This window comes from Anabrus simplex, chromosome 2 (assembly GCF_040414725.1).
Source record: "Anabrus simplex isolate iqAnaSimp1 chromosome 2, ASM4041472v1, whole genome shotgun sequence".
Classification (NCBI taxonomy): domain Eukaryota; kingdom Metazoa; phylum Arthropoda; class Insecta; order Orthoptera; family Tettigoniidae; genus Anabrus; species Anabrus simplex.
The window spans coordinates 597,568,093-597,592,761 of NC_090266.1; the positions used below are offsets into that span (position 1 = coordinate 597,568,093).

The 24,669-nt window shown below is 39.5% G+C and overlaps 1 protein-coding gene across 3 annotated transcripts in view; it reads right to left on the bottom strand.

Moving 5' to 3' along the window:
* The window catches only part of LOC136862937 (uncharacterized), a 636,984-nt gene that overhangs the window by 379,798 nt on the left and 232,517 nt on the right, over positions 1 to 24,669 (bottom strand). For all 3 annotated transcript variants that reach the window (XM_067139226.2, XM_068225819.1, XM_067139227.2), the window contains one exon: positions 4,851 to 4,959. The gene's annotated coding sequence lies outside the window, so the exon portion shown is untranslated. The remainder of the gene's footprint in view (positions 1 to 4,850; positions 4,960 to 24,669) is intronic.

The following is a 24,669-nucleotide window of genomic DNA, read 5'->3' on the forward strand; positions in this document are numbered from 1 at the left end:
AGAATGGTCTGCCACAAGGCAGTGTTCTCGCCCCTATGCTCTTTAATATCTATACGAATGACCAACCTCTTCCAGTTGGCACCAGAAGCTTCATATATGCGGATGATCGAGCTATTGCTACTCAAGCAAACTGCTTTGAGGTTGTAGAAGAAAAGTTATCAGAGGCTCTTTCTGAACTATCCTACTACTACAGAGGAAATCAATTGAAGCCTAACCCATCTAAAACTCAGGTATGTGCCTTCCATTTAAAGAACAGACAGGCGTCAAGGAAATTGCAGGTAGTATGGGAAGATACTCAACTAGATCACTGCCCAACACCTAAATATCTAGGTGTAACACTGGATCGTGCTCTCACCTACAAAGAACACTGCATGAACATCAAGCAGAAAGTGTCGGCTAGAAACAACATCCTTCGCAAGTTGTCTGGAACCAATTGGGGTACACATCCAAAGACGTTGAGAACTACAGCCCTGGCTCTGTGTTACTCCGCTGCAGAGTACGCTTGCCCCGTTTGGTACAGATCAAGTCATGCTAAACAAGTTGACATTTCTCTAAATGAAACATGTCGACTCATTACTGGCTGCTTGAGACCAACTCCACGAGATAGAATCTACTGTTTGGCTGGAATCGCCCCACCAGATATAAGAAGAGAAGTTGCATCCAAGAATGAGAGAACTAAAGCACTTACCTCATGTGCACACCCATTGAATGGATATGAACCTGCCCACCGAAGATTGAGGTCTAGGAGGAGTTTCCTGAATACAACGGAAGATTTAAACGAATCTGCTCAATTCACAAGGTTGAGATTATGGAGAACTAGAAATCCTCAACTTGCTGATTGGATGCTACCAATTGAACATCTCCCCCCAGGACACGAGGAACATTTGTCTACGTGGAAATCGTTGAACAGGCTTCGCACTGAAGTTGGTAGATCAAGAACCAATATGGTAAAGTGGGGCTTTCCTGGCACATCCAGGCAATGCGAATGCGGTGAAGACCAAACCACAGCCCATTTCATGAACTGTAGTAAGTGTCCTTTAAGTAGCACAATAGAGGACTTGATGGCTGCAACACCTAATGCCCGTGATTTGGCAAAATTCTGGGCAGACACTATTTGATATGTATGTCATTAAGTACCATTATGCTATGCAAAATGTATGCTTCTGATACGAATAAATAAATTAATAATAATAATAATAATAATAATAATAATAATAATAATAATAATAATAATAATTGCTTTCTGCACAAGTTCTTCAACATGCCGGAAACCAACGATACGGAGCTGCCGCATTTAACCCGCGAGTGGTCGTTAGCTGAAACGTAACTTGAGTGGTCGCGCGTGAGACTTTCTCTCACATTAAAAGAAATATGACATTTTTCAGAGTTTTGTGGGGCGTAAGCCTGAAATTTACTACTGAAATGAGACGCAAGTTCTACCTTATATATTTTAGATAAAATGAAATGATTAGGTGTTTATTAAAGACACAAATTACTACTTAAAGTAACATATGCAATGTAGGCCTACATAAAAATAACTTCCGTCCTGAAATGGTACAAAATAAAATCTCACACATTCATTATATCTCGTAATATTTACATACAAAGCAAGGTTTCTGAACACAATAACATTTTCAAAAACAAGAAGTGCTCATAATACAAATACTAACGCGTACAACAGGAGTAAGTTTCCTGCTCCACTTCAAAATAATACCTACGTCATTAGTCGCGCGATGAGAGAAACTCTCACGCAGCGCGCACGGACATATAGGATGCTTTGTTCTGACTAGGGGAGGGGGTGCTTACCCTTCAAATGTGAATCGCTCTGCTCACGACAGTTATAAACTCAGCTAGAAGAGGTAACAGTCACCTCCCTTTCATAGCTGTGAAGTAATATCACAATAAAAAAATAATGTGAGAGAAATGATCCTATAGCGACCACTCGCGGGTTAAACGCATTGAAGGCCATGTTAGTACACAGTAGCGCTGTGTTTCAATCGGTTAATACGATTACAGTGCTCCTCCAGTGATCTCCGCTACAACCGACGGAGGCAAAGCAGTTACGGAGCTTCGCAGATTAACCGAAGGGCCGCCTTCTGTTCTCAGTACTAATTTCGACTGTAGGGACGTATTCGATTGCAATTTCAAACTTCTGCCCATGAATGTGGGCACCCTATAAAAAAGCGTTGCCACATACACAGAAATTGATCTATATTACTGATATTCCATACAACACCCATTAACAAAGAACGTATAGTCATTCAGAAGGATGAATTCATCATCTCATTAAAATCTTTTACCAAAAAAGTTAATTATAATCGACATAGAATTCATATCTCATTTAGATACAAGCCCTGTGAATACTCACAGCAAACATTATATTTATATAGGTTCAATTGTTTCTCAAACGTTTAAGCCCTACCTGCGGAGAATTTATACAATACCCTGCGTTCATTATTATTATTATTATTATTATTATTATTATTATTATTATTATTATTATTATTACTATTTGGAGTTTCCGTAGCTTGGGCGAGAGCGCGCCTGCCTCTCACCGCTGGGTTCCGTGGTTCAAATCCCGGTCACTCCATGTGACGTTTGTGTTGGACAAAGCAGAGAAGGGACAAGATTTTCTGCGGGAACTCTGGTTTTCCCTGTTGTCTTTCATTACAGCAACACTCTTCAATATCATTTTATTTCATCTGTCAGTCATTTATCTTTGCTCCGGAGTAGTGGGACAGGCTTCGGCAGCCGGCACAATTCTTATCCTCGCCGCCAAACTGAGGCTTCATTCATTCCATTCCTGAACCGGTCATATGACTAGAAACAAGCTGAGGATTTTCATTATTATACTATTTTTCTCTTCCTTTCCACATTGTAATATATAACTATCTTCTGTAGTTATGAATTTTAAAAGTTTCAATTTGATAGGTAAAAAAGCAAACAGTAATAGGTATTACATTCAATTCAATGTATTATTATCATTATTATTATTATTATTATTATTATTATTATTATTATTATTATTATTATATAAATATTCCCATTACACTGGTGCAAGAACACAGTAGGTACAATTTACATTTGAATTCGCTTTTAATTTCTGGATATATGTTAAAAACGCAAAAGACGTGACAAGAAATATAGGATGACTGGTAGTTACCCATGGCTTCGCTCGCGTGGATTTCGTAAAATGATAAAAGTAATCGTTCCTCGGTACTGTACTAAGACATTATCTGAAAATTCTTAAAGTATAAACACTCACCGAAAAGTTGAGTTTCTTTTACCCCGGGAACTCTTTGTAAACCACGTTTGCGTTATTGCCTTTTGGGGCTAAGATGACCGTGCAAAATAGAACTGTACATGTGAGAAACAGTCTTCTGTTCTCTTTTTCTAACATCTCTACAATCACTGCAGAGAAAGAATATACTGTCTAATATCGAGACTCCACCGTCAATCATAGTCCTATTATTTATATCTATCATATGACAGAAACTCAATTCTTGCTTTAGGATTTTGCACAGAGTTATTTCACATTCAGCGAGCGAGTTAGCTGCGCAGTACGCACCGCGTAGCTGTAAGGTTATATTTGGAACCATCGACAGCCCGAAAGATGGTTTCTCGCGCTTCCCCATTTTCGCACCACCCAAACTGTGGGTTGTACCTTAATTTAGGCCACATTCTTCTCAGTCGTAGCCCCGTTTTATCTCATCGTCGACGAAAACCCGTGTAAGTACGACACTGAACAGCCAACAGCAACAACAAGATATGACTTTATGTTTGGTAAAATATTGCAAATAATTCGAGAATTATTATAATCTGCTTAGTTTCTTATTACCGTTTCTATTTCGTTCCTCAGTACCGAACACAACCTCATGCTATACAACACCTTGTTTTCAAGTCTTTCCTTTATTTAGCATATATGCAACAAGATATTATCTGTTCTTGATGAAAACACCAATTTACTTGGTGTTAAGGAGTAAGTTTCACTACAAGCCGTAAACCCCGTAACGGTTATCAGAAATTCAGAGACCACAAAAGACGTCCTCATTAAATGATAAACCTCCTCACCTCCCACGTAGGCTATTTGAGGTACTTTCTTCTGAGTTATTCAGTAAACCCCTGATAAATAATCCATGCAATAGCATATGTCGGTTGAAAACTAAGACTAAATTTGATTCATTTCGAAATTATCAACTTCAATTATGTACTTATTTACTCATTTATTTATTTACTTGTTTATTTTCTTTACTTTGTCTGCAGTCGAATGAAGTTTCCTTTCGTGTTAAATAAGTTTGCAATGTGCTATCGCATATGAAGTGCCATGTAAGTTTGGTGTGGGATGAAGAATAGTTTCCCCTTACCTTCACAGAATATATCATAGGGAGATGTGTTTGGAGTGATTGAAGTCGGTAAAATTTGCCGAGGTTAGAATCTCCATGATGTCACTGTATTTTCCGAACTGTGTGTATAATTTCGATATGTTGAAACGAGTTCACAAGTGCATGAAGGTAATCAGGCAGTATCGTAAAGGATTAATCAAAATGAAACAAACGCAAGTAATACGGAACTATTGCCAGGCGTTACTAAATAATATACATGGATCAGAGTACAAATGAGAAGATACGGAACACCAAACTTGTCCAACTCGAAACACGATCAATATTCCGCATCCACATTCTTCACAGTCCGAGCTCCTTCCTTATCTCGTCGTCGACGAAAACCTGTGGAAGTGCGACATTAAACATCTAACAACAACAACAACAACAAAAATCGTACGATGAACTGTTTCATTTCTGGTCTTCGGCAATATATTCACTGTTTCTTTGAGTTATTTGAAGGAAACTTACTTGAATATCGAACTCCAGCCTCCTGGTTAATAGCCCAAGTAATAGGCGCCAGCGGGCAGCTGGCTACGTGGAGGTTCCTGGGCTGGTGAAAGTGCACGAGAGCAAACACCTGAAACACAAAAAAACTGCAATTACACTTACAAACAAAAAGGAAATTACTCTAACCTTGAAAAGGATGCAAGAAACAGGAAGACAAATGAGAACGGGTGAAGGTACCCTTATTGACCACAAATAGAATAATGTTCTTTAATGTTTTGCTGGAAAATTTCTGGTAAAAGTCACTTGGTAGATCCCGTACCAGTTATTAATTAAAACAACTATTTATCGAATATGGTTAATATTAAATGATTGATTTTACTTTTCCTCAAGTGCCAGATTAACCTCATACCAAGGTAGTTCATGTCTGGCAACATGGGTAAGAGAGCCGTACTCACCAACGGCAGTTACTTTTGCTGTTATCTTCGATTTCATTTTTTTTTCTCTGCTATTTGTTTTACGTCGCACCGACACAGATATGTCTTATGGCGACGATGGGACTGGAAAGGCCTAGGAATGGGAAGGAAGCGTCCATGACCTTAGTTAAGGTACAGCCCCAGCATTTTCCTGGTGTGAAAATGGGAAACCACGGACAACCATCTTCAGGGCTGCCGACAGTGGGGTTCGAACCCACTATCTCCCGAATACTGGATACTGGCCGCACTTAAGCGACTGCAGCTATCGAGCTCGGTTCTTCGATTTCAAAAACTTGGGTAATGCCATTATTTCGGATAACATTCATTCCTGCATTGACCCCAGAAATTATTATCCCGGTTTACCAAAACTAAGTTTTCGTTTCAATCTGAACTTGAACCTTAAATTTTTCGTACTGACGCACAGAAAACAAATGACAACATGGTGCCGCCTTTATGTTAACAGTTTTTTAATTACTCTCAGTGTTTGCAAACAATTTATGATAAATTATGTCCGCTCTCAATCAGAAACGAAGAAAGAAGCCTGACAAAACGTACCAAGAGAAGAAATTCTTATTGAATTTGGTTGCAGAAAGCATTAATATCACAGAGAATGGGAAAAATTATATACTACATATTGTACATTTCACTCAAAAAAATAAGGCAATATCCCTTAGAGCTACATTTTAAAAATCATCCAGTCTAGTAGGCCTACTATACAAGGTATCAGATATGATCGAGAATTAATCTGACGCCAATCTAGGTGTTGGGAATTCCGGGTTATATTTGATTTTGGATTACACTGACATTGCCGAAGCTTTAGATAACCTAAAGTGTGTTTCAAAATCAGTGCCATCGTAGTCTCCAAAGGATGTAGCGCGTTCTTCTTATCTACCTAGCACGTTTTATTGCATAATCTTAGTCATTATCCTCGTCGCTGTGATTTTCCCTTTCAGTTAAATATTTCAGTCGTCTACAACCTGCCATCTTGAAAGGCTATCATTTTATTTTTCCTGTTTTACCGGGCAACATTTCTACGGTAAAATTTTAAACAGATAATACCTATTACCGGAGATAATGTTGTTGGTGAATTCAAATTCCACCGTTTTCTCGGTTTTCTTAGCCTTAAACCAAGACAAGAGCTTTTACTCGCGTTGGTGAATACGGGCCTAAATGGTTGACGGATTCGATTCCCGGCCAGGTCGGACATTAAACCTTATTTTAATTCATATATAAGAAATATATAAGTATACTAGCTGACTTGGTGGTTTTCCGAACTGAATTCAACATAGGTCATTACAAATACGTCAGTAGGAATGTAGCGATTAAAAGCAATGTTATCGTATAAAATACTCGATCAAATGAAAAACCGCACACTTTCTCACTTTCAACGAACAGTACTACGGAGCCGATCTAAGAGTCCAAAGTTCCAGAGCTGGAATTACCAGGTTGCAGACTGCCGTGAACACTCCTCTGTCATTGTTCCCTTAAATATGCACACTACTCATTCCAATCAGTGCCTCAGAGTAGGGATTGAACAGCTCGAATACTATGATGAACCAGTGTGTTACGTACCAGATATATCAGAAAATGTATGAACCAGAGGAATGGCATGCTAAAGAAGAAAGTTATCTTACTCCCCAGCTACTTTCCGCCAATATACAGGCAGGCTGTTACAGTCGGTACGACCAGGCGAGTTGCCCGTGTGGTTAGGGGCGCGCAGCTGTGAGCTTGCATCCGGGAGATAGTGGATTCGAACCCCACTGCTGGCAACCCTGAAGATGGTATTCCGTGGTTTCCCATTTTTCACACCAGTCACATCAGGCTGTACCTTAAAGCCAATGCCACTTCCTTCACACCACTATTCATTTCCTATCCCATCGTCGCCATAAGACCTACCTGTGTCGCTGCGACGTCAAGCAAATTCAAAAAACCTCGGTACATTTCAGGCCTTCCCCTAAACTACCATTTCACTTACAGCGAATAATATTATTGATAGCCCAGATTTTAGTGACCTATTCCCCGACTTTGAATACCAATTTTCGTGAAGATACGACCACTAATAAATATTTGACAACAAAATTTTAGGCCTTTCCCTAAACTACCATTTTTCTCAGCATGTATAGCCTATATTGTAGCGACTTATTTCCCATCTTTGTCTAGCTATTTTCATTAAGACACGACCACTACTAACATAAATATTTGAGAATTAAATTTCATGCCTTCCCCTAAATTACCATTTCACTCAGCGTGATTACGATAATTTATAGCCTAGATTGTAGCGGTTCATCACACGACTTTACATTCCGATTTTCATTAAATTCTCTTCAGCCGTTTTCTCGTGATGCGTGTACAGACAGACAGACAGACAGACAGACAGACAGACAGACAGACAGAGAGACAGACAGACAGACATAACGGAAAAGTAAAAATTGCATTTTCTTGTTGCTGTGGACATGATCGATACAGAAAAACCATTCATTTCAAATTCTGAGCAATGTACAGACAAAACTCTTATTTTATATATATAGATGTATAAGAAAATACAAGTAGAGACTGCCTTCAATGGTTGAACAAGACCGAATTTATGAAAAATTAGAAAAATTATCAAGCGGTACGCTTCTCACCGAGAATTTCTGGCAGGAATTAGGAAAATCAGGCGTTTAATAATCGATGAAGTCTTCGAACTAAGACTGTATCTCAACGCGATTCGGATATATTACGCTGTACAAATAATACACTTGATTTATAACGAATCTAGGCTTCAGAAACTTGCAAGGTTGAAGTTGAGGAATTTATTAAGATTTGTTTTAATTTTATCATGGCATGTAAGTGAACTCTATGGTTGATGTTTACGTACTACATGTAGATAAGATTTCCATCGACAGAAGATACACCGTTTGTTGATAATCTAGCGGGAGGTACAAATGGCAAGGAACACGTAATTCATATCAGTTGATTTTTTTTTAATATCACTAAACCACTCTTGAAATTTCTTTAAAATACAACAATTATATCTGTTCACTTAAGTGGCTGTATGCTCGAAAATCAAATTTAATGACGAAACGAAAATTAATCGATAATTAACCGTTAATAAGCGTGGCTAGTCCGAAATGTATTGCATATGACAGGTTAGTTTGTTACCCATCGAAAATTTCACTTACGGTTAGTGACAATATGTCTATGTAATCTTCATATCGATTCCTACGTTTGATACCCCCTGTGGGTGGGGGACGCTGACGAAGAATACACACACGGTATCCCCAGCCAGTCGTAAGAGGCGACTAAAAGGGGCAACCAAGGGATGATTATATTAGAACCATGAAACTCCTTGTGATTAGTACCACCACGAGGGGAAGACCATGGGTCGCTTTTCCTTGCGCGAAGTACCACTATGTTAGGTACCAAATAGGTTTGTGATTAGTAGCAAACGAGAGCCCGACGGCTTTCACAGTACCTGTGATTAGTGGCACTATTTGAGCGACACCATGGGATGACAGAACCCATGGTTCTGGCTTGCCTATGATTAGTACCCACTTTATTCGGAACACCACGGGATAGTACGAGTCCTTGTGGTTAGTACAATTAGGTGAGGAACACCATAGGCTTGCGTTGCCTGTCAATGGCGCCGCGATGTGCGAAACACAGTAGGTCTGCAATACATGTGCGAATTTCATTACCTGTGAGTAGTGCTATAATGTGTGGAATACCGCGAGTCTACGCTACACTTGATTAATACCGCAACATGACAAATACCATGGTTCTACTTTTCTAGCGATAAGTACCATTGTGAGGGGCCGATGACTTGGATTTTGGACTCCTTTCGACTACAAGCATCATCGATTCAGTATCGTGCTATAGAAGCAGTCCCTTGGTCAGTAATACTCTTATTTTCCGCTGCTTGTGCAAGTGAGGCACTGTGGGTCGGTTCCACTGATCGTTTTAAATTCATATACATCCATCCATTCATTCTTCGTCCTCAGATCTTGTATTGTGGTCAGTGGAAGATTTTGGGTTTTTAATTTGTCATTTTATTTCGTCTCATTTCGTACCATTAGGGGCCGATGACCTAGATGTTAGTCCCCTTTAATCAATCAATCAATCAATCAATCAATCAATCAATCAATGTTTAATTAATTATCTATAGTGGGCAGAAACAAATATTGAGGTTTTGCTATGAAGTCATAGAGGAGCGTTTCAGTCTGGAAGTGAAAAAGTAATTTATCTTTCCGCCATACATGTCCATTGACACAGACTATATCAACACAGTTACTAAAATTATATTCGTGGGATTTGAATTATCTTAAAAGTAAAAAGCTATATTGTGGGATATTTTAATAGTATGAAGTAGGATAACTTCAATGGTTTAGTATAGGAATACAAGACATGTTTGTTTATTTATATTAGTATTGTGAAAGAAGACTGAAGAAATTGAAGTAAATCCAGCTAGATACAGAGATAAGACAGTTGCTTCTACAAAAGTACCGTCATGGTCATGTTTTTTGTTAACAATTTGCTTTATTCGCACCGACATGGATAGATGTTATGGCGACGATGGGGTAGGAAAGGGCTAGGAGAGGGAAGGAAGCAACCGTGTGGTCTTAATTAGCGTACATCCCCGACATTTGCCTGGTGTGAAAGTGGAATACCACGGAAAACCATCTTCGGGCCTGCCGATATTGGGGTTCGAACCCACTATATCCTGAATGCAAGCTGGCAGCTACGTGGCTCAAACCAGGCAGTCACTCGCTCAGTGGATGGGGAAATTTGTCGATAGAGGACGGTAAACCGTTCAATTTCTACTTCCGAGTGGCACTGAAGCGGCTTCTACCAAGGTGGCCGGGGGTCGAATCTCAGCCAATGCATTTCGGAGTTTTGGAATGAAATATGTGTAACTGTGCTCATGTGTATCACTGTACAGTAAATAGACTGAGAGCCCCAAACTATACTTTCACGCACACTACAGTATATAAGGTAGACTATTTTCTCTTTCCTCAGTTGGTCATCCGTAACCGGGAGAGAAGCGTATTGCATTCGTTCATTCATTCATTCATTCATTCATTCATTCATTCGTGTAAGGTATTCTTAGGTATTAAACAAATACAAAAGCGTAAAACTGCAGACGGATTAGTTCTTCAAGGAGCTATCTATTTTTCTACGTCCAGAGTCTTCATTTACTGTTGCTAGTTTTCAACCAATTCCTCAATTGCTATAGATTTTCAGATGCCATGGTGTCTCACGTTAGTCTTCCCCACCGTGGCGGTAGTCAATGACATGGTGTCATTGAAATGAAACATCTTCAACTGCCACCGACCTAAGCCAGGATCGAATCCACTCTTTTAGCAACAGCAAGCCAACGACAAACAGTCTGCGCCCCTCAGGTCGGTATTTACGTCTCCAGCGGGATCGTTAGACACTAGAAATGAATTAAATTTTGATCTGACATTTAAGGCATAAATGCTCTTCTTGTAATCTTACCGTACGATAATTATATTAAAAATACTACAAATCCTCACGACATTATATGCATCCTGAACTAATCGGGATTTGAACAATCTGTTATTCGCTCTGGTTATCTCAACTCCCTGAACGTTGAAACTTAAACTACATGAAAAAGTGTTAGGCACATGAGCTTCTGATTAGTCTTTGACCTCAATATGGGCGTATTATTATTTACAAATCTTGGAATGGACAGATCATCTGGTGTGATTAATTCAACACTCCATGAGCGGATTTTTGTGAGTAAGTATTAAGCCGAGGAAATTTCCTAAACCGCCTGTTTGTTCGTTAAAGAGCTAAACATGCAGAGAAATGTTTAAAAACCCGCTTCAAGTCAAATTATGACGCGTAAGAGCCATTTTTAGTACCTATAAATGACAAATTTGACTGCTAGCGCGTATTTTGCGAAAGATGCCACGTGTCTGAGTGCCTTAATTTTATTTTAAGTTCGATATATCTCGTTTGTTGGCGGAGAGAAACAAGCCACTTAGTATCATCGGATCATACAGCAGACGATGTGGTACTCTGCATGTTCTGCTACAAACAGTGTGTAGACTAGCAGTGACATGACCAAACATAAGACAACTTCCTGCAATGAATAGAGAAAACATGATGCCGCTCCGAGGTTTTATCTTCGGCGGTGCTGGAAGCTGTACTGAGTGGTAAGATTTTGGTACACTGCGATGAATCACATGATGTCGGTGGAGGGCAAAGAGCTGCTGCTAGTGAAGGCAGTGGAGATTGTGTGCAGTACAGAAATTGACCTGGAAGACATTCTTGGAGGTACGAGCAAAATCTTCAGGATCATATTCAGGAAGATTCGGCAATGGAATCCTGGTTGGAGAAACGTAAAACAGATAAATGCCTTCTGTGAAACTTCAGGCACATCAGAGCCATCACCCGTGTAAATTGCCTCGTTTAAGTCGTGTCCGATTAATTCTCTCACCAGTGGCGGTTGGTGCAGAAAATCAGTTGTGTGCTGTAACCCGTCCCCATTCCAAAAAATAAAAATATTTAGAAACATGCCAGTATATGGTTTTCAAGAAGCTCTCCACTGAGTTTTACACACTGAACAAACACGCAAACAACCCCAATACATATACACATTCCTCATAAAAAACTATAAAACTATATCATTAAACACACAATAACACCTCCAATGGCAAAATATTCACGAACTCAAACACTCGGTGTGAGGGCGCAAAAACAGAACTTCCCAATGCCACCAACATCATTGAAATAAAACCAGCAACGGCGTAATGCAAAATTAGATGTTATGTTTTTATAGTGATATTTATAAACTAGACATTTTTAATTAAAGAAAATCACAATATCATGTCCTTATTTTGACAATATAAAAAGTACAATTTTTATAGTTCATCGATTTACAAATGTGGCTATGGAATAGGCAAGTTGGTAGTATTCTATCCTCTTTGGTATAAAAAGAGCCGGCGGGAACAGCTCTACAGTATTTAGTTTTCCCGTTTGCTTTGAGCGATCCCCTCTTAAATACTACCGCCGAGTCAAGAGGGTGTCATCTGCCACTTTCTCATGTCGGTCGCAATGCAAATGTGACTAGTGCTAGTGCTGCCTCTCTGTGGTCGAACGAAGAATCGTTGTGAAGTGATGTCTTGGCTGTTGTTTCCACAGCCTATCGGAACACATTCTCTTTGTATCGGAAAAGTTGGGCACGCATGCGCAAAAGGCAGAGTTCCTGGTTTCTGGCTAAAAGCTCGCTGAGCTGTGATCTCACAGCACCCGGTGTGGAGCGCACCAGTAGTTACCTGGTTGTGAGGGGAGTTGAATAATTTCCTATTCTTTGGCAGTCGTCTTTTTCAACGCACTGTATTTGATTGTAGATAATATTTTTAAACTTATTTATTTGTCCAACAGGCAGTGTGCTGCAGCACTTCAACACATAAGGCACGGCCGCCCCTGCTTTTGAAACATCCTGGCTGAAACGAGGCATACATTTACACCACAAAACCTTGAAAAATACACCGTAGTCAATTGTAATATAGCTGGAGAGTTCCTTCCAGTACAGTTTCATTCTATGTTTGCAGGATATGTGCAGGATCTCTCGTATAACCCCAGACCGAGCACATGGTGTTTGTACACTGCGCTACGGCAGTTGCCTCAGTCGAGCTTCAAGCTTGTATACCATCTTATATGAAATCTTACCTTATAAAGAGATGCTGGAAGTATCGCCCTTCCTGGGTTATACCGGCATTGTATCTGGTAACTACCTTCTGGCTGACACGAGTGAATTCTGCCACTGTAATGTTTCAGATTTCATTCGTAATGTTTTCTTTCAGTTCCTCCATTGTGTGTGGATTTGCTCGATACTTTTTTCTCTCAATTTATCCTACAAGTAAATGTTTGGCAGTAGTTTCAAATCGCACACTGCATTTACTGCCGTCTCGAAAAAAATATGCCACACTAACAGCACACCAAACACCTATCTTCATATCGCAGTGAAGGACCTCATAAACACAATTAGGATTTTTTGCACACCAATAACGAGAGTTATGGCTGTTCACTCGACCATTAATATGAAACTAAGCATCATCAGAAAAGAACACAGACTATGGGTCGAATAAGCGGCCATTCAAGGACGCAAGATACCGCTCTCAATATCTCACTCTGGTGGCTGGATCAGCAGGTTTTAAACAATGTTAAAAATGTTCGTATGCGCGCATGTTTTTTATTGAGCACTGTGACAGTAGTTTCAAATGTACATACAATTTATTTATTTACAATTACGCGAATCTGAGCTTGTGAAGGTGGCACTTCACCAATCAATTGCTGAAAAAATGCATCGCGTACCCGTTCAGCCGACTTGCACTTAAAATAACATTTACATACGAAAATAACTGTCTCACTATGTTAACAGCTGATATTCAACTGGCTACTGATGCTAGGTCGAACACATGTATGCTCCTTGCAAGATCAAGAATTATGCGCGTGCCTTCCGTACTGCTGCTTAAGTCTCGGAGAGCGAAAACCCTACTAGACGGTCTGGATTTATATGAGAGACCCTGTATACCAAACTGGAACTTCAAAATACAGTAAACTCCTATTTAACATTGTTCAAGCAGATAATTTACATTTTAAATAAACAGAAGTAGGCTATATATAGACATTTTAGTGACTACTTCGATTAATTTGTTGATTACTTCGACGGTATAAAACAGGATTTTCAATGCCTAAATGCCTTCAGCTAATAATTATCTAGGAAGGTATGTCATAGCAACGAGGATGTGATGTGAGAATATACGTTACACATTACTGTAGTGCTGTAGATATTCTACAAAATAATCGTATTCACACTGCATCACAGACTTAGAGTGGAAACGGAGCAGGTAAAGACAGAAGTTAAAATTCCCATGTAGGGACTTACCGTCCTTTGGCATAAACACTGACGTATTTAAGTACTGGTGAGTTGCCGATGGCCATGAATAGCAGATATAATTAAAACAAGGCAGACTGGATCATGAGCTTTACATAGATCATTTATGAAGCTGTCTGGAGTCACTTATAATTGCATCTTAACAACTCCATGCGTGATACCATCGTTGTTAAGAAAATTACGTCTTGTAACCAGGGATTTTTAAAAATTCTACTTTCAAAACATGCAAATTTAATCTCTCCTAATGTTATTCTCAACGTGTTCCCGCGTGTTCTCCCTTTAAAAATAACCCGATGGTACGTTAAAGAATAAGGAATTCTGTTATTTATGGATAGCATATTAAAATAGGACGTGCAAGGGGAATATATATTCAACAATCCTTTAGCATGGGTTTCTTAATCGATTGATCCTGTTTAAGTAGGAATACAATTAAATTCCCCGTAATGACCAGCGCAATATAGAACTGCTTGGGAGTAGTCTATTGCATATTCATGCCTCACTTGAACAGCCTGGCCAATCTTAACACAGAAATAACGTCAGGCCTCAGGAATTTCTTCTTCACAACGAGACTAGTTCGTTTTCTTAAAGCTTGACCAATGGAGGTCATGTTGATCATAAGAGCGTAATTATTATACAAGTTTCCATCTGGAAGGGTAGTGTTAAAGAAACTGCATTTCGTTTTATGGCAAGTAAAAGACTAAGGCCTTCATTACAGCCAAGATATAAGTTTTCGATTGCCTCGAAGTACTTGCTGGGGGATTGCTTATTGAGTGCTGGTAAACCAAACTTCATATTGATTCGTGAATGTAATAACTGTCGTTTGTATGCCCAGAAATTTAACCCATTACTTTATAGAATATTAGGTAAAATTCTGAAAATACGGAATCTTTCAAGTCAGAGTCCAACTGTTTTGAGTACTTATCTCTAATACGAATACAATAATGTCCTTCAGTATTCCTGTCTAAGGATCGTCACAGTATTGTCAGTGAGAAAGAGTGCTTATATTTGCTCATATATTCCGAATGTAGAGCAAGACTCCGAAAAGAGTTGGAAGAGTCGTGATATTAACGGATTTGGAATTATTCTTCTTCCCGCACTATGGTGGAGTCGTAGGTGCGAACTGAGTCGAACATGTGGGCATAGCCCCGTTTTACGGCTTGATGCCCTTCCTGACACCAACTCTATTGGAGGGATATATTCACTATCGCGTGTTTCTAAGATGATTGGTGCAGTGATATGTTTCGTGGAGCCTTTATGATGGAGCGTGTATCAAGGTAAATGCAAACATCCAGTCCCCAAATTAGAGAAGTTAAACAGATGCCAATAAAATCCCGACCCGGCAGGAAACCAAACCAGAGACCCTCTGAACTGAAGGCCTCGATGCTGACCATACAGCCGTAGAGCCAGACGATATCTTATGGAATGTTCTGTGTTTAAAAATATTTTCAGGATGAAAAGGGTGCGATCACATGAACATCACAAAGTAGCCGAATGAAGTACGGGAAAATAAATGAAAATCGTTGACTATTAAGAACAGATACTTGTTAACAAATACATTAACTTTAAGGAAGTGTGGCCTGTTTCCTTCCTTCCTGACTACTGTAGTAAAATAATATTAGGTCAGTAATCTGTTTCACAATTTCTTAACCTCTGCAGGAGAGATAACATATTTGGTCTGGCCCAAATTCCTCTCTTGCTAATCCTGCGAATGCATGAATGTTAGCTCAAAGCTACATAGTTCTGTGATGCGGAAGGTACGTTGCGAATTAAATATTAAAAATTAACCCATACGAAATATGATCTGAGTAAAGGATCCATTGGACGAAAGAAAAGTCAAGACATAAGCCGTTTCTTTTTAACTCTTTGGCTACCGGAGCGATATATCGTACCGCTAAGTGAGTTTCTCGTCAGGCCAAGGGGATACAAAGTGCCACTGACAGGTGTTATGTGACTTTCCCTGCCGGGCCGGCGGACAGCTGAGATGACTTCGCTATGCTAATGTGCCTCTATGGCCTCGCAGCAAATCCTAGCGTGCTTGGTTTCCAAATTATAGCTTTTATATTTTTGATATTTCAAATTCAGTTTGGTAAAGCATTTTCCGTTTTGCAAAACGAAACACATCAGCTTGAAATGGGCACCACTAACCAGAATTCTCAGATTGAAGGACTAGCGTAATTAACATCAAAGTTCTTGAAGAAAACGGCTTCATTTTTTATAACTAAGATTTCCGGCAACTGGTATAATGACATAGTGAACCCTTGGACTTACCGTTCCATCGTTGGTCGTCTACCCCGGCTGCTTAGGTAGAGCAATATCGTACTCTTGGATCTTGGTGTCGTTGCGAGTTTTTTTTTTCCTGTCACTTCACCGAGCAAACGATAAGGTTCAGAAGAGAGCATAGCTACTTCAAATGAGGAGCAAAAAACGTGCTTACTGAAATATTTATTCAATGTAATTCACGATAATTTGTTTATTAAATGGGCAACAAAGGTCAGTTAATTTTTTTTACAAGTTGCTTTACGTCGCGCCGACACAGATACGTCTTGTGGCGACGATGGGACAGGAAGAGGCTAGGAGTGGGAAGGAAGCGGCCGTGGCCTTAATTAAGGTACAGCCCCAGCATTTGCCTGGTGTGAAATTGGGAAACCACGGAAAACCATCTTCAGGGCTGCCGACAGTGGGGTTCGAACCCACTATCTCCCGAATACTGGATACTGGCCGCGCTTAAGTGACTGCAGCTATCGAGCTCGGTAGTTAAATTTTTCAAAACGTTATAATGCAGTCAAAATGCATAACGTGAGTGGGAAAGTTATATTGAAATTGTTTATTATTGTCTTGCAAGGAATGAAGAACGCAATGTTAAATTCGTGGACAACAAAACCAGAAAAAGAATAGAAAACCTGAAAGTCGGGCAACATTGATTCAAACGATAACAGAGTTAACCCACACAATCCATGGAATATTTGACTTTCAACAAGTAGAACTCCAGATTTGCATTTATTAAGATTATTCAACAGTCGTCTATCCTATCGGATATTGGAACATTCCCCGAATGGATCCTTAATCGAACCAAATAGACTATCAGTTGCTTTGGATAGGTTGCGAAATATTACTTGAAAGCATGGTGTTCATTACAAGTTAACAGCAATTGTCACAATTAAAAATAAAATTCCACAATGTATTGCCATCTCGTGACACCCTTTAGTTACACAGGAATCCCGATACTGAAACCTGCATCACCCCAAAGAGATGTTCAAAAGGAACCAACAACACTTGATCTGATGGGATCTTAAGTTACATCGTTCTGAAGGAACAAAACTGCGAAATGCAGGAAAGCATTAATTCATTTTGCGTTTAGAAGAAACGCCAAACACTGAAGTTAAAGTAAAGTGATAAATCACTTGAAAATGTTCTTACCCATCCAACTTTCAGGTGATGAAACGGTTACGTCATTAAATTCGTTAAAACACAAGTCCACAATAAAAAAAAACATGAAGCCTTTCCAATTCTCTATGACTACGACTACAATTACGAATCCGTCTACCTACACTTGTCCCATTAAACCAAACTACAAGTGATCGGCAGATCAACGTCTCATAAATAATGTGAATAACGAAAAATGAAAATAAAATATACTAAAAGCTGACGAATTGAAACCGCATTGGTAGGTTAATCCTACATAAATCAACTAAGTGTAAACACACGGCAGTACCATAATATACCGGACAACCGAACAATAAATCTTAAAGTAAAGGAAGAAACAAACACAAAAAACGAGAGTTCAGCGAACTTTAAACACTCGCGGTTAAGTAGTAGGGATCAATCTCCATTTGCTAGGTTTCCACGTGGGACAAACCATACATTCATGCCGCTACTGATGCAACATTATGCAACCTTCGGGTTGGTAAGAATTATGCCGAAACATGGCCTAAACCGCACCTGCTAATATCTTCCACACTCTTATCCACTACTGCAAACATCGTTCAAGCCGATTCGCATGAATGTCTAACCTATGACTTAGTTATGTACAGACGGCGTCCTAATCCTGTCGTTAAGTCAACGTTACTTTGTCTATTCATCCTTAATTATAATACTCGCGGCATCATAAATCTATCGTTGAGCCAACATTACGGTATCTACACATCACTTGTACTGCCAGGTGAAATCGAAACTTTGACACAATGTCCGGACATTTAAATCTGATCCTCGTTGAAACTAACAAATGAATTGAAATTCGCTACACAAAATGAACTTGAATCTGGGAATATTATTGTGCCTATTTCCTACAATAAAGCGTAAAATCGGAATTAAGTAACATGTTCGAATAGTTTAATCTATTCCGCATTGCAATTTAAACACATGCGGTGAAGTTTTCTAAATAAAAATAAACTCAATTCTCGTTTCATATAACGTAATATCACTGAAAACAATAATCACAACCATCACGATATTCACGGTATAACTCGAGCGTGAAGCTCCAACTGATCTGCCATGTCAGCACTCCACACAATCGTGAACTGTCCAGTGAAGTAATTTCTCCTCAACCTAAGCAAGCTAAACTCTCTTTATAATAACATTTTTTTCGCACCCGCAAGGTTTCCAGTCATCGATATTTTCGTCTCGTAAAGATACAGAATGGAATTCAATTTACAATAATTAAGTATTATCTTGGCCGTGTGTCAGAATGTACTTTGTTCGTGAGGTCGGCTATCACAAAATGCACTTCGCTGGTATCAAATAGAACCGTCACATAGACTTAACTGCCGTTACCTACGGTCTTATATAAAATAGTAGTCACGGGAGAAACATCAACGTGTACATAAAATAGGCGTTACGGCACACACACTTGGATTTGACAACCATCACATTCTTCAATCGTTCTGGATTGCTACAGGACATCGTTCCTCTTATACAGCCTGTCTCAGAAATATTAAACCTGAACCTATTGACCATGTCACAAAAATCTCCCTCCATCGAACTACATGGCCTCTTACTCTCGGCGTCCTGCTTATTCTACATCACTCATAAAATGCAGGCTTACTTTGCCTTTAACATCTTCCTAATTATTCTCATAATATTTCATTTCCATTACAACCCATTTTCCTCTTTCTTGAAACTTTTTAAATACAAGCGATCCCCTGACCAAACACCTTTAAAATGATCTCAAAATTAATTCCTAGAATTTTTTTCGGACCTCAGGAGCAAAATAGCATGCCGTGATTATCTATATCACAAATACACGGTGTCACAAAATCTGAATTTCCCAAAACATGGCAACTTTATCATACTTCACTGGATTTTGATACAACCCGCAACTTTCGCTTACCTAACTGCTGAACGCATAATCATTATCTCAATTCTATCCTGACGTGAATATTATTATTATTATTATTATTATTTTTGGATACGTTGTTATTTGACTTTTTCACACTCATAACGGTTATTTTATCGTTATCATTATTGTAAATTTTACCGGCTCAAACATTATGTCATTGATTTTCGTTGCAATATTTAACTTCACTTTTATTTTTTTTTAAATTTAAACATTTTAAATTCTCGCGCGCTGACATATATAACAGACAATTCGCCTCTACATTGGAATAACATCAAGACACATCACCGTCATCATTACATACTTAACTTTACACACGCCACATATAACAACGCGATGTTATTAATTAAAGGGACACGCATTTACATATCTAACTACAAAAACATAATATTTAAATTAGACTAATTTTGCCGCTTGGCGTGGCATTATCTTGACTTGATCTTGCGCCAGCCACCTCTAACCTTAGCCCTCAGAATTGCAGCAGACATTCTTCACTTAAATACTACCTTATAAATACACTGATTCTGCACTAGTCTTGAATGAACACACATTGATTTCCGTTATGAAACTTAACAATAAATGTTATTTTGTACACATATACAACAATTAAACCGCCCAGCCTCGTATCGAGAATTCAACTGATTCATTTTGGGGCAAGTTTATACCCCTTTTTCTTCCAAGTGTCCCACAGATGTGAATTACAGTGAGACAAAAGCTTATCTCTGCCAGACTTCAACATCTCTCCCTTACCGATTGTCAAAATAAACTTGTCCGCAATAATTCACAAGAGCTATATATGAATCTGCTGTCTCCCTGCGCTGAAGTTCAGGAATCCTACAATTATTTAACTTATGATTTTTCCCCCGACCGGGATGGATGTCATAGATACAATGTTTCAGTATCTAAATTGTCTTCGCTCACCATTACCATTCGTTAAAATGTTCATCCCTCAAGCCAACAGGCTTTAGAAATTCTCCAAGACTACAGTATTTCGCACACATTAAGTCCTCGTCTTAATGTCACGCGACGCAGGTTCACCCTCTCGGAATGATGACTGACTCTATTGGTTGAGGAGGGGTATTTATGCCTTCTATAGTGACGCTTTGCGTGGCGTTGTCTACTGTTGTGCAATAATTCCATTTGATGACCACTGGAACGATTTCTTTGAGACTCACCCCAGAGATTCCAACTATTTTGACCGTATGTCCTTTACACGTGTGTTCCACTCGACCAAGATAGATGCTACCTTCTCTCCGAGCCTAATTAAATACATTTCCACCCTGTGGACTTACCTTCATCAAATATTTCCCAAAATTTTTTATTACTAATTTCTTTGTTAATGACAGTGCCAAAAACTCTCACAATGAGGGTTATTAGCCAGAATTTTATTATTAATCACCCCGAGGTCTTCCGAAATGTTCCGACCTCATTTGATGTTTTAGTGGGTCGCCTACCGCTCTAAGTTGGCACGCCACGAAACGCGAAATGAGCTTGCAATAAAAATATGGTTGCACTCCATCTTGTCGTTGACTTTTCAGCAAGATAGAATTATGGACTCAATAGAAATATCTCGCAAGTATTTCATACACACCCTACTGTAGAATAAGGAGTGCCTTGGGATTGTAGTGGTAAACGCTAGTGAACAAATCATAGCAGTCTGTTGGCTACAATGAGTACTACAAGGGCTGTAAATGAGATAGGGGCAATGTAGTCCAGACACTTGCAGGAGGTTGGGCATTAGGTAATAGGATAAGGGAGTGATCAGGTGGCGCTGTTGTCGATGTGTAATGTGCATTTCACTGGCATCCAATTGGGAAAGTTGTTGCTGTTCGGCGTTGAAGTGAAGAGTTTCAATTTCATCGCTCTAAAGCACGTTTTCAAAAGGTGATCAGCGTTCGAGGATTAAAAATCGAGGTTGCTCGCCGCAGAAATGCATCAGAATGTTATCGAGGATTACGTGAAGCCTGTGGCAAGAATGCATTACCATATGGGACAGTTGCACAATGGGTCAGGTCGTTTCGTAGGGGTCAGAATAAGACTGTGGATTTGCAACGCTCAGGTCGGCCGTCCACTCCTCAAGATCAGATTGACATCGTGAGTGATCTCGTTTTCGCAGACCATCGAGGGACTTTCCGGGAATTATCCGTTGAGGCTGGTCTGAGTCTTCAAACGGTGTGGCACATACTGAGGAAAATTGCGTCCCATTGGATTTCACATCAACTCACCGACCTACAGAAATGGCACCGGTATGTATTGGCTGGCATCCACTTGGACAGATACCGCAACGCATTTCTGCGGCGTATTGTCGCCATTGATGAGACGAGGGCACGAGACTACTAGCCCGAATTAAAGCGTCAATCGAATGAAAGGCGTCACCCGGGCTCGCCACGTACACAGAAATTTCGACAGGAACCCAGTCAAGTGAAGCTTATGCTGATTGTGGCATACAACTATGAGGGTGTTATACGTACGCATGGTGTGCTTGAGGAACAAACCGTCAACAGCGATTATTACTGCCGATTTCTGTAGCGCCATCTGCTACGTCCACGTTTATTACGAGACGATTGCCCTATCGTATTTCATGACAACGCAAGTTGTCATGTCGCAAACAATGTTAAACTCTTATTGCAACGGTTGCATTGGGGATCTTGGAACACCCTCTGTACTCACCAGACATGAGTCCTTGTGACTACAACCTGTTTCCGAAATTGAAGCAACCCCTCCTAGGCCGCCGATTTCCTGACGTGGCATCTGTACACCGAGCAGTAGGCGCAGTAGGGCACTCTATCCCTGTCACCAGCAGAGAACGCTTTACAAACCGTCCCCAACAGCTTCCCAATATTTGGCAAAAGATAATGGACTTTGCGGGTGACTACAATGAAGGAATGTAATGCAATTGTACTTGGTATTTCAGTAAATATTGCGTTCTATCAATATTGCCACTACTTTACGTACAGCCCTCGTATGAAGCAAAACAAATTTCTACTACCGCTAAATTGTAACGCTCTGACCATCTAGCCAATACCATACAGTGAACTTTCCTGTAGGGCCACGGTGGTACCTCGGGATGCTAGGAATTTTTAACATATTTAGTACGTATATTGTACACTTGAATGAAATATCACTTCGAATATTAATATAATCCTTTAAGCTCTTTAGGCCTTTTCAATGGTGAAATTACCAGCGTTTCTCCCCAGTGTAGCAGTGGGCTCATCAGTTGGATTGCTACACCTTTCCAAGACGCTGGCAGCTAGTGCGCCTACTATGTAGTACAATGCAGTGTCGGTGCACTAGGGAAAGCATATGCCTGCACTTGTATAAATGCCTGCCTTTGGCCTTTATATCAAATATTAAATTCCCATAAGGAATAATATTTGCAATCGATTACATAAAATGACGGTTTCCTACTGGGAACATAATTTTTGTTACTTCGAACATTGTTTTACTTCTAATTTACTATGTGCACAGTAGAGAGAAAGCTTTGGCCACCGAGGCATTTCTTGCTATGTGTCCTGGCAGTCAACGGGCTAAGTTAAAAAAACGGAAAGTTGTGTATTATTACCTTTTGTTTTCAAATGTGAACAATTCTCATTCCAAAATACTGCATGAGAGAGAGAGAGAGAGAGAGAGAGAGAGAGAGAGAGAGACAGAGAGAGAGATTTCCTTACAGAGTTAATGTCTCCTTTATGTCAAAACCAAGACGTATGATCCAAATTACGGTTTTTGTACTACGGTTGTGTGATGCTCGGATAACAATTGCGCATCCAGGCCAGCATCTGATGACGCTATAGCAACCGTCAGTCCTCAGTAACAGTCACAACTAGGGCTCGGAAGTTGAGGAAAAATCCTGTATTTTTTCTCGAGTGTCCGAAGACGAGGCCCAACATATGTTCATTCTGGGTCATTGTAGACCAGAAAATTGCGGGTTTCATTTGTTCTTATTTGCCTTTCATGGCGTTTCGTGACCTATTGGTCAATTTTTAGCCTTTTCCAAAAGGTTTTAACGGCTTTTTCTAACAACTTCACCTACTTTCGACTACATTTTTATTGCCCATTCTCAGTTCGAATCATCATTAGCTCATCGATCTTTTCTATAGTACCAGTAAGTACATAAAATATTTGAACAATGTCTGGAAAGAGAGAAAACAAAATAAAGTGAAATTAAATGAAAAATGAAACTACTGCTTGAAGCAAACTAGGGGTATCAACTGAAGTATTGAAAGGAGTTAATTTTAATGTATTTTCGAAGGGGAAGGTCTCGAACCTTTAACATCCGTTGACGTGGAGAGAAGTTTCTCGATGTTTCACAACGTGCTGTCAGAAAATCGACGATCCTTCACACCTAAGAACCTGGAGATGACAATTGTGATACAGTGCAAAACGAACCGAGTTAAGGTTTCCGAGTTCCAATTTCTGTAACCCTACCGTGGTTAAGCCAGATATCATTCCAGTTATACAAATTTCAGTTTCTTTCTCCAGGATGTCCTTTGAAGGTTCGCTGAATTCATTCGAGGTGGAAAAAATATTTCCATTCTAAATTCTACAAGTACTTCTTTTAACAAATACAGAATTACTTATTTTAAATTATGCTTATCTAAAAGTATATAACCTCAAACTTTGCACTGCATGTTGCATACCACCAGAATTTTACACTTTTAAACATTCTATTACTTCATTAAATATCTAATTCAAACTAAAATTATGAATGAATTTATATCGCAATTTAAGGACATTTTACCAGTTTTTAGGCCCTTTTCTTGGATATTTTAGGTCTTTTTAAAGGTCTCTTTTAGAGAATTTACATGTCTTCAATTTCCGAGCCCTACTCATATCATACGTAATTTAAGCGTAAGTGTCAATAGGGGGTGATGTTTTTATTTCAATACAATTTGTTTTACGTTGCACCACCACAGGTTTACGGCGACGATGGGAGAGGAAAGAGCTAGGAACGGGAAGGAAGCGGCAGTGGCCTTAAAAGTATAGCCCCAGCATTTCCCTGATATGAAAATAGGAAAGCACGGAAAGCCATATTCAGGGCTGCCAAAGTGGGGCTGGAACCAACTATCTCCCGGATGTAAGAATAGAGTGTGTATTCGGGACTTTCGTACTACAGTCTGTGGGGAGACTGCT